The following is a 12455-nucleotide window of genomic DNA, read 5'->3' as shown; positions in this document are numbered from 1 at the left end:
CTATATTTATAGGTAGGGTTATGAACTAATTATGGTAACTGTAAAACCGGAAAAATTTACGAACTATGAGTTTCTTTGTACTTGAAATTTGTACTAAGTTATCAAAGATTTTTAAGGATTGTCAAGATTATGTAAAATTGTAGCTGATAGTTAAATCCTTGTGTACAGATTATCCAAAGAATTTGAATTTCAAAGGACAAATATACCTAATTTTTTATTTTGGTCTATAGATAAACATAGGTAAAGATTCTTCAAGATTCAAGAATTAATATAGGGAAACATTGTATATATACATACACGCATATAGGAATTTCGAAATTTATGGGAATAATTTCAAAATTAGTGAAATTAAATTACAAGATAAAGATATACGATAAATGGAGATCTGACAAGTAGATATTGTAACCCCATGTTTTTGAAGTTATCACATATTTATGGATATATAATTTGAAAATCTAGATATACAAAATGATACATAAAAGTCTACACGATAAGAAGAATTATGCATGAAAATTTCAATTCCTATTTATCAAAGAATCAAGAACTCCAACCCAAGAAGATCAAGAATCTTATCTTGAGTGCAAACATAAAAATAATCGGAAGCTTCACAAGGATAATTCGAATTTTGAATGTGCATGGGTAAATTTGTTTTGCAAAATAAAAGATCTACCATATATATAAAACTTGGGTATGAAGAATTTGAATCCTAGGCTTTCAAGTGAGGTAATTTTCGAAAAGAGCCCACTCAATGGATAGATAGGGAGATTATGATCTATCTTGGATTGATATAAAACTTGGGTATGAAGAATTTGAATCCTAGGCTTTCAAGTGAGGTAATTTTCGAAAAGAGCCCACTCAATGGATAGATAGGGAGATTATGATCTATCTTGGATTGATATATATTGATATATGTCGTTTTTACGTGTTTTATTGCATTATTTTTATATGTGTTTGCATGGTGTGTGTGTGTGCATTTTATCTACATTTTATTTGTTTTAGAATTAACATATGCATACGATCGTGGCTCACTTGTATTTGATGAATTTGTAGGCAAAATGGCCAGGGAAGCTTAAATAAGGGGAAAAGAATCAAAGCTAGAAGAAAAGAATGGAAATTGAGGTAGAAGGGTTGGCGCTCGGGCGATATAATTTGACCGCTCGGGCGTGATTGTTGCTATTTGAAGGAAGCGCCGCTCGGGCGCGATTGGTGTTCTTTGAGAGACGAGAGACAGAGGAGTCGGCGCTCGGGCGGTAGAATCTTACAGCTCAAGCTTCTACCGCCCGAGCGAGGTTCAAGTTTCGAAAATTTTGTGCACGAGATTTCTTCCATCTGGGCGAGGCTTACAAATTTTGGTTGGAAAGTGGCATATCGGCGAGATTAGGGCAAGGAAAAAGAACTTTTCAGCAGCCAAAAGAACTTGGAGGAGAGGAAAGGCTTGGAGTTGAAGAATTTCAAGATTTTCGGACAGCGTTCTTCGCGTTTTCGCCAAATATAGTATTTATAGTTTAGAACTTCTTGTTTAAACATTGTTTTGTATATTTTGATCATGAATTCTAGGAGCTAACTTTTCATATTTGATGGGATTTAAGAGGATCCTACCCCGAAACCGTTTTTAGTTAATTTAACTATCGACTTTTGATTGATTCTTGATTATGCTATTGTTTTTCATTGCATTATTAAAGCGTAACTAACTTTAATAATAATATCATATTGCGAGCGAGTTCGAGAGAATAGCTTATGATAGGACGAGTAGCATAGTCCGTGGATTTACAATTTACATAGAAATATGAAATCGGATACTCGTTGATAGTCATAGTCCAATAGGTCGAAAGCCAGGGGATTTCATAAAGTGACATGCAATTCTCTTTTAATAAATAATTAAATAGATTTAATTACTTCACGGTGTCAAATTAGTTTGACATAACTCGAGGGGCATGTTCAATTGGTTAGGAAATCATGTCAAAATCGTGGATCATTGTGGAATCGAATGAATTAAATTAACGATGGGTAGGTTAACCAAGATTCTCAACAAATTTATTTGTCATTGAATCCTTAATTGATCATCTTAGCTTATTCATTTCATCATCTCATCGTTTTTACTAATTTCTAAGTGTAAAAAGGTCGTTTTACCACTGGACATAAAATTTCACGTTTTTGACTTTTTCTTAATTCCATTGACTCTAACATGTTCCAAATAATTATTTAAGCCTACATAAATTTTATCATATTTTTATTTAGCTTAAATCGAAGATTTTTAAATTAATCTTTAAATGTGTCGTATTAATGCGTTTTAATCCCGAATTAAACCAAACCTTAATATAAAATTTCCAAATTCAAAACTTAGACTTTTAATAATTATTTAAGCTTAAATATAATTTTTCATAATTTTATTAAGCTTAAACTATGCGTTTCAATTAACTCGTTAATTAGCGTTTCGTGCGGCGATTATATCCCGATTAAATCCAAAACTCGTTATTTTAATCCCAAATTTTTAACATAAACTTTTTATGATTTATTCTACCCTTCCATGTCACGAGCCACACCCGTGGACCCATGGATTCCATTTTGGCTTTAATATTTTCGTTTTTAACACACTAACGAACCCACCGAGTCATCTCCCAATTTACTCGAGCCACGCCCGAGCCACCCTGAGCCAAAACCTAGCCAACCCACCTAGAGACCCTCTTGACCAAGCCCAGCCCGAAACACCATCCCTGGCCCGCTCAAAAACCTCCTGGAACTTGACCCGAAATCTGTATATGTGTGTGTGAGGTGTTCAAGTTGTATTAGGACTCCTAGCTAGCCTAGGGCTCTTCTAGCACCAAACCACCATGACCCTAACTGACCCTGGACCACGCCAAGACCCTGCTTAGACCAACCCAAGCCCTGGAACCCAGCAGCGAAGCTCCTGGATTAGAAACACACCCTGCGCACCAGTATGCTAGCTAACTCACGCTCTCATGCTTTCTCTCAAGCCAGCAGCCACCCAAGCCGCACCAGCCCCTGCCCATACCCTTGTGCACCCTCTTAGGACCCTAAGTACCTAGCCCAGCCCGAAGCCCCCTGGCCGAGCCCCTTCTTCCCTTCATCAGTAGCTACCCTGTGCGTCTCCCATGATGCTCTCGGGTAGTTGTCCTTGTTAGCAAGGACTCCTCCCAGCCTACAAGCTGAAAAGGGATCGGTTACGGTGCCCATTTGCGCAACAAAAGTTTTAAAAATTTGTTTCAACAAGAACAAAAACTGAGCACCCCACAAAGTAGTGTAGCAAATAAGCAAAAACACAAAAATGTCATACATAGTGTGTTTAGAGAATTTTACCTATCAATCTTAAAAGATTGATGATGACTCCAACTAAGATGTTAAACACCTTAGCTCTTGAATGGCAAGACAAATCTTCAAGTCTCCCTTGAGCACTCCTTGCTCAAAAATTAAGCCCACCACCAACTAGGTAGAACCTCTCTTATTTTGCACTACAAAAATAAGAGGATTTTTCTTTGAGAAGTGTAAGGCTTCCTCAACAATTGAAGAACAAAAATTGGAGAGAAAAATGGTGAATAGTTTCGGCCATATGGTGTAGTGGAAGAAGTTGGAAGACTTTTCTTGGTTTGGCAAAAAGTTAAAGTGAAAAGTTGCATGTGCATGCCATGCCATTAACTCAAAAATTGCCTCCAATCTTTCATCTCTCAAGCATGCAATCTATTTGGGTTTGTAACAATTACAAAGCCCATGGCCTTTTATTTAAATGTCTCAAACATATTTGAGCCCAATTAAACATTACTTGATTTTACTCAAGCCCGCTAATTGAATAATTATTTCCTATTGGGCACTACAAGGCCCAATATTATTTAATTAATTCAACACTTGAATTAATTTAATTATTTGGACTCTACTAGGCCCACTAGTGTTTAATTAATTCAACACTTGAATTAATTTAATTTAGTCCATAATAATGTTTATGAAAATCACAATTTTCAAATACATTATTTATTTGGCCAACTTTTAATTTAGGAACACTTCCACAAATTAAAAGTTACATTCCCCTCATAGAAGTCGTACATCTATTTTTCTTTACGCTTATATACTCTTTTATAAGCCGTTCAACACATTGAACTATTTTTACTTCTCAACGGGATCTAGAAAGTTAGCACTTGTGTGGCCCTCAATGGTTCATTGATACAACTAGCCGTGGGTTCACATCTCCATGTGATTCGAGACTAAACATGTCCTTATATGAGCATACCCCAATTGCTCCATTCTTACTTATCAACTCCTTGATAATAAGAACGTCAGAACTCAAGTCTGATAATACCCAACCAATCATGTTAAATGCCTAGTAGCATCGCTTACATGATTCCCTGGGTATCAAATGATAGTGCCTGCAAGAACCATTCTATTATGGTTAGCGTACAGTACGGTCCCTTCATCTCATATATCCCGACCGATTCGACAACTATTGGTATATCGAGAGCTGTCAAAGAATCGATACTATGTGTCATGTCGTAGTTGCATCGATGGTGTAATCTAAGAAACCCATTTCTTAACTACCACCATACTCTGATCAGAGATTTCAAACTACATACACATAGGATATCCATACCCGAAGGTAAGCGGTGAATCCCCGACTACAATGCATCGACTCCTATATGTTTCGACAAAACACCCAACCTTGCCACCTGATGACCCCATATGAGTCGGTAAACAAGTCAAAGTGCAATGCTAGCATATAGAGTCTCAATGTTGTCCCGGGTCATAAGGACTAATGGTGTACAACCATAAACTAGGACGCTTCCACTCGATAAGTGAGAACCATTTGGAAAGTCCTAAATGGAGGGTTGTTCAGTGCACTCTACCAGGAGTACCTATCTACATGTTCGGACATCACAATGTCCCCTACCAATGAAACATGGTACTCACATCGCAGATACTAGTCTTAAACTCGAGCGTCCTATATCCTTCTTAACGGCGGCTGAATCGACTAAGAACTGTTTAGAATATACAGTATTCCAAATATGAGTTTCATGATACTCATCATACGAGTATCTCATATTCTTTTTACTATTTGTATATTAAAGGACTTTATCTATGCAACTAGCATGAGTATACAGATAAAGATGTGCCAAAACATTAATTTCAAATATAATTAAAATAAAGATTGTTTATACATAGAGTTTCATTGTGAACACTCGGTCAACACTTGTCTCGACGGGCACCTACTCTAACAATCTCCCACTTGTACTAGAGCCAACTACCCATATGCTTCAAACCCATTGATTCACGATGCTTCTCGAATAATGGTCCAGGTAAAGGCTTAGTTAGTGGATCAACAACATTATCTGTGGAGCCGACTTTTGTCAATCGACACTTCTCCTCTTTCCACAATCTCTCGGAGGATGTGGTACTTTCTCAATACATGTTTTGATTTCTAATGAGACCTTGGCTCCTTTGCTTGAGCTATAGCTCCCGTGTTGTCACAAAACACCGGAACAGGAGCAACTCTATTAGGAATGATGCCCAACTCTTGGACGAAATTCCTTACCCAAACAGCCTCCTTTGCTGCAGCTGATGCAGCAATGTATTCGGCCTCAGTGGTGGAATCTGCAGTACTGTCTTGCTTGGAACTCTTCCAAGAGACAGCAGCACCATTGAGCATGAATACAAACCCAGAGGTTGACTTCGAGTCATCGATATCGCTTTGGAAGCTAGAGTTGGTCTAGCCTTCCAATTTCAGTTCTCCACCCCCATAGACCAAGAACAACTTAATGGTCCTGCTCAAATACTTGAGGATGTCTTTCACAGCTTTCCAGTGTGGAAGACCAGGGTTCGATTGATATCTACTCACTACACTTAGTGCAAAAGCCACGTCATGACGTGTAGATATCATCTCATACATGATGCTACCAATTGCAGATGCATAAGAAATGCTTGTCATCGCCGCTATCTCTGTATCAGTTTTGGGAGACATAGACTTGGATAGGGACACGCCATGACACATTGGTAGATTTCCTCTCTTGGACTCATCAATTCAGAACTGCTTCACGATGGTATCAATGCATGTGGACTGGATGAGACCAAGCAATCTTCTTGATCTATCTCTATAGATCTGTATTCTCAATACAAAAGATGCTTCACCCAAGTCCTGCATCGAGAACTTACTCGCTAACCATATTTTATTTGATTGCAACATTCCTACATCATTCCCAATGAGTAGAATGTCATCAACATAAAGCACCAAGAATGTCACAGCACTCCCACTGACCTTCTTATACACACAGGGTTCCTCATGATTCTTAGTAAACCAAACTCTTTGATTGTACTGTCGAATCTGAGGTTCCAACTCCTAGATGTCTGCTTTAGACCATAAATAGATATCTGAAGTTTGCATACCATATGCTCACTTCCGATAGATGTAAACCCTTCAGGTTGAGACATGTAAATCTCTTCCTTAATATCCCCATTAAGAAAGGATGTCTTGACATCCATCTGCCATATCTCATAGTCATACCATGTAGCTATGGCTAGCAATATTTTTAAGGACTTGAACATTGCAACTGGAGAAAAGGTTTCCTCAAAATCAACTCCTTGTCTTTGAGTATATCCTTTTGCCACCAATCGCGCCTTGAAGGTCAATAGCTTCCCATGCGCCCCAGGTTTCCTTTTGTAAATCCATTTACACCCTATGGGAACGGTTCCCTCAGGTGGATCCACAAGTTTCCACACTTGGTTCGAATGAATGGAATTCATCTCAGATTCCATTGCTTCAAGCCACTTGGATGAATCGGCATCAGATAACGCTTCCTTGAAGGTCCTTGGATCACATCCATGGTTAGGCTCATCATAGCCCTCTTCAAGAAGCAGACCATACCTCATAGGTGGTCTCGAGACTCTCTCGGATCTTCTAGGAGCTTGTATCTCCTCTCTTGGCTCTTCGGGTGTGGGTGTCTCTCGAACCTCTTCGAGTTCTACCATCTCCCCTTTTTTATCCAATAGAAATTCCTTTTCCAAAAAAGTTGCATTCCTAGAAACAAACACATTTGTTTCTTGGGGATGATAGAAATAATATCCAACTGAATTATTTGGATATCCCACAAAGTAACATAAAAATGGATCGACTATCCAATTTATCTCCCACTACCTCCTTCACATAAGTAGGGCACCCCCATATTCTAAGATAAGAATATTTGGGAGGCTTACTCATCCATATCTCATATGGTGTCTTATCAACTGCCTTTGAATGGACATTGTTCAACAACAGTGCCGTTGTCTCAAGCGCATATCCCCAAAAGGATGGCGGCAACTCCGTGAACCCCATCATAGACCGAACCATGTCCATCAAAGTTTGGTTACGACGCTCTGAAACACCATTCAACTGTGGTGTAGCAGGAGGAGTCCACTGCGAGAGAATCCCATTCTCCCTAAGATACTCTTGGAACTCGGCACTCAAGTACTCACCGCCTCGATCCGATCGAAGTGACTTGATGCTTCGTCCCAATTGTTTCTCTACTTTACTTCTGAATTCTTTGAACCTTTTAAAGGCTTCAGATTTGTATTTCATCAAATACACATACCCATACCTCGAAAAGTCATCGGTAAAGGTGATGAAGTAGGCATGTCCATGCTTAGTGGTGATGCTAAGCGGACCGCACACATCGGTATGGATCAAATCCAATAACCATTTGGCTCGCTCCACATGGCCCTTAAAGGGAATTTTGGTCATCTTTCCTTTTAGACAGGATTCACAAGTTGTGAGATCATTAATATCAGACATATCAAACATGCCTACTCCCACTAGCTTGTTCATCCTTCTTAGGGAAATATGTCCTAATCGAGCATGCCATAATTGTGCCGAATTTAGAGTATCTTGTTTTCGTTTGTTTGTTGTTGTTATTACTTGGACATTGTTTAGTGGAATATCTTTCAATTTTAAGTTATAGAGATCGTTTTCAAGTTCTCCAGTACCTATTAAACATTCATTCTTGTGATGTTGCAAACACCTTTGCTAAATAAACAAGAATATCCATTTTTATCTAGCATAGAAATGGAAACAATGTTTTTCACAAAATCAGGTACAAACAAAACATCTCTTAAAACTAACTTAAAATCGTTGTTCAAAATCAAGTAAATATCTCCAATAGCCTTGGCAGCAACTCTTGTTCCATTGCCCAGCCTCAAGAAGGTCTCACCTTCCCTTAGTCTCCTGCTTCTTCCCATCACCTGCAACTCATTACAGAGATGTGAGCCACAGCCGGTATCTAATACCCAAGAAGTAGAGTTAATTGAAATATTAACTTTGATATAAAACATACCGTTTCCAGAACTCTTCTGGGCAAGATATTCTCTGCAGTGACGCCTCCAATGTCCAGGCTTCTTGCAGTGATGACAAACATCAGCAGTCTTGTCAGCCTTTATTGGTGTGGCTACTACAATGGGATTCGAAGCTTGCCTCTTCAAGGGCACATTCTTCTTGGGACGTTGGAAAGAATGTTTCTTTCCCTTCCCACGTGGATCAATCTTCGTACCAGTTGAAGAACCCACATAAAGAACCGACTTCTCTTTCTTGATAGTGGATTCAAACGTCACAAGCATATTCACCAACTCCTCAAGGGTAGGCTCTAGCTTGTTCATGTTGAAGTTCACCACAAAAGGATCAAACGAGCTCGGCAGTCACAAGAGCAACACGTCAGTGGTCAACTCCGATGGCAACATAAGATCGATGCCAACAAGCTTATCCACAAGCCCATTAATCTTTAGGCCATGCTCATGGACCGAAGCCCCATCTCGCATGCGTAAAGTGATTAGCTCCTTGACGATAGCATGCCTAAGAGGCCGTGTTTGCTCACCAAAGAGCTCCTTGAGATGCAAATGAATGTCAGCAGCACTCTTTGCATCCTCAAAACGCCTCTGCAACTCATCATTCATAGAAGCCTGTATATAACACTTGGCTTTCAAGTCATGGTCACACCGATCCTTGTAAGTCTGCAATTCCTCAGGAGTGCAGCTAGTCGGAGCCTCAACAGGGGGCGACTCAGTAAGTGTATATGCTATCCTTTCTGAATTCAAGACGATTTTCAGGTTTCTTAGCCAAGTGAGGTAATTAGGTCCGGTTACTATGTGTTTTTCGAGTATTGCATATAATGGATTGTGAATCGAAGACATTGTCAATTTTGTACTCAAAAGTAAAACAGATAAATGTTAATGACTATTTTAAAATATTTAGTAAGATATAAAGTATGGAATTTTACTTTATAAATTTTCGCTCTCACTGTTTTGACATTTTCACTACCCTCTAGTGAAAACGGGAAACTCCTTTCCTCAGTAGGTACGTAAGGTCCAATTAACGAATTATGATCCCGAATAATATCAGCCAATCATAATTCCTAAAAGGTAGTTTTCAATTGCATCTCCATGCAACCCTATACGTAAACTTTTGTCTCACGTTTGATTAGGACCTAATAATATGACGTCGTTCATCTTTACGTGTCAAGCCTTACCCATCGATGTTGAACCTTACTGGACGGTCGCCATGAGTTCCCTCAATAATATGAGCCGAAATCATGGGAGGTCCATGTAGTTCACATCACAATATCAATGGATGTCACAGCTTTCCGGTGTCCAAGGCGCCCCCCAATAATATGAACCGAGCCCGGAACACGGGTAGCGTTCATCATGCACCCATTGTCGATGAAAGACATGGAAATTATAAACACCTTTATAATTCCACTTTTTGGGCTTGATATTAATTTTGAATCTTATTCAAAATAAGGGTTTTTAATTTTGAAAGGTCTCATCATTAATTTTATTTAAAAAACTCGCCATGTTTGATCTTATGTTTACCAGATTCATGCAAATTTGTTATTATCATAATAATAACGCACATACTCATTATTTATAACATATCATACATATATTATAAACAGTAAACAAAAAAAAGATGATCAATCGCCCCAATACTAAGCCCGTGTGAGCTAAGCACGAGCCTAGGTTCAATCCTAGGGAAATGCACGGGATGCAAATGCAACTATTACATAAGCCTCCGATATTTACATGTCTTCGATCTTCATAATCATCAAGGCCACCATCTTCCAATCTTGATCTTCCACTATACTAATATTTACAAATAAATATCCATGGCAAATAGGGATACATCTCATGGGGTGGGAACGGGCCATAAACCAAGACCACTTATAAATTGATAATTATTACAATCATTCAACACAAAATATCCTAGTATACACCTAGAAAATTGGGCTTGGGCTTTTGATCATCCTTCATGCATAATATCACATATCATATACCATCAATTAATTATCACAATAATCAATTGATCCAATATTATATATCTTGCTCCAATCACTAACCGCCACGATTATAAACTAAATTAACAAAGTATACAAGCACCTTCGTCTACTTTCTAAATAATTTATTTATAACCGAATTTCTTGTAAATCACAATTTACTATAAACAATTAAAGTCCAACTTCAATTATTTACCGACATTCCTCAACTTCGTACATCTCCACCTTTCCAACCTAGGGATGGAATTTCATTCCTTTTTTTGGCTCCCCTCACCTTACATCTCTTTTTGTTTTTCTCTTCTGTTTTTTTTTATTTTTTTATAATAAGTGCATAATTTTCTCTTGTGTACTCTTTAGACTCTGAATATATGGCATGTAAGTTCATTTGGCCTAGGGAACAATTTTCAAGCTTTATGCACAATTGGGGAAAAGGTTATTTCAGGTTCACAGAGGCTTTCTACTCGAGTTCATGCTACTGGTTAATCACTCATTTCCACAGACATTCATTCAAGTTCTACTCACATCTCATGTCTCTCCAGTTTCCCCCACAAATTTTTAAACTCAACTATCATTCATACAACTACCGAAACCCACTATATATGCATAAGAAAATTTCAGTGTTCAAACCAAAATTCATGCTTTTACCAAACGGGGTACCAACAACGAGTGACAAGACGAATAAGCCTGTAAGTCATCAATCAAAATCATCATCGGCCAACAACATACTTGTTTCACCATCAATCGAAAACATGCAATACACAACTGACTAATCATCGCCTCCTCATACTAAGTGTGTGCAATGTCCCCATTGCAACAAAGGACTTAAAAAAACACAAACTTAACACAAATGCACAACACAAAAAACTAATGCAATATAAATGACAAAATAAAACAAGGATGATAACAACATAATGCAGCAGATAAAAAAAAAGGGGAAACAGTGAACACCCCTGATCAAGGCTCGTCCTCCTCATGTTCTTGCGGTGGTACCCCTAATGCATCCTCGTTCTACTGATAGTCATATTGAAATTAGAACGGGCAAATAAACGACAGTGGTGGTGGTAGATTTTTGATGATTTCCACTTTAGCCTTATTCACCTCAATCCCTTGTTTAGAAATCTTATGTCCTAGCAAAATCCCTTCTTGTACCATGAAATAACACTTCTCCCAATTCAGCGCCAGGTTTGTCTCCTCGCACCTCATCTACACCGAGTTAAGATTCTGCAAACACTCATCAAACGTTTCGCCAAAAATAGAGAAGTCATCCATAAATATTTCAAGAAAAGTTTCAATCATATCATGGAATATAGAATTTATGCATCGTTGAAAAGTGGCAGGGGCATTACAAAGACCAAATGGCATACTTCTGAAAGAAAAAGTGCCATAAGGACAAGTGAAAGTGGTTTTCTCTAGGTCCTCAGGTGCAATAGTGATCTGATTGTACCCCAAATACCCATCTAGGAAATAATAAAACTCATTCTCTGCTAGCCTTTCTAACATATGATCAATAAAAGGAAGGGAGAAGTGGTCTTTACGAGTGACATAATTCAACTTCCTATAATCAATGCATACTCTTCACCCCGTAACAGTCCTAGTGGGAATCTGTTCATTTTTCTCATTAGTGATCACAGTAATCCCACTTTTCTTAGGTACACAATGAACAGGACTTACCCATGCACTATCGGAAATAGGATAGATAATACCTGCATCAAGAAGTTTGATTGTCTCAGCCTTCACTACCTCTTGCATATTTGGGTTGAGTCTCTTCTGAGATTGTACGAGGGGTGAATACTTTTCTTCCATCAGGATTTTGTGCATGAAGATTGATGGATTTATTCCCTTGATGTCTGCCACCTTCCAGGAAAACGCCATCTTGTGCTATTTAAGGACCTTCAGCAATTTGTCCTCCATTGCATCTGTCAAAACAGCAGAAATAATGACACGGGTATTTGTTATTCTAACCTAATTACACGTACTTTAAGTGTGGAGGCAGTGGTTTGATCTCAAGTGTCGGTGGTTCCTCAATGCTTGACTTCTGAGGGGTCAAGTCTCTTCGATCTCTCAAATTCTCTAGTCTCATCTTTACTGGCTTCTTCCATGGATGGTTGACATTAAAGTATGCAACTATTTCATATTTTTCTTCATCAAGTTCATCCTCTTCAA

The sequence above is a fragment of the Primulina huaijiensis genome, chromosome 12, assembly GCF_012295235.1.
Source record: "Primulina huaijiensis isolate GDHJ02 chromosome 12, ASM1229523v2, whole genome shotgun sequence".
Lineage (NCBI taxonomy): Eukaryota > Viridiplantae > Streptophyta > Magnoliopsida > Lamiales > Gesneriaceae > Primulina > Primulina huaijiensis.
The sequence above is the reverse complement of the archived record's forward strand: the minus strand, read 5'-3'. Positions refer to the sequence as shown.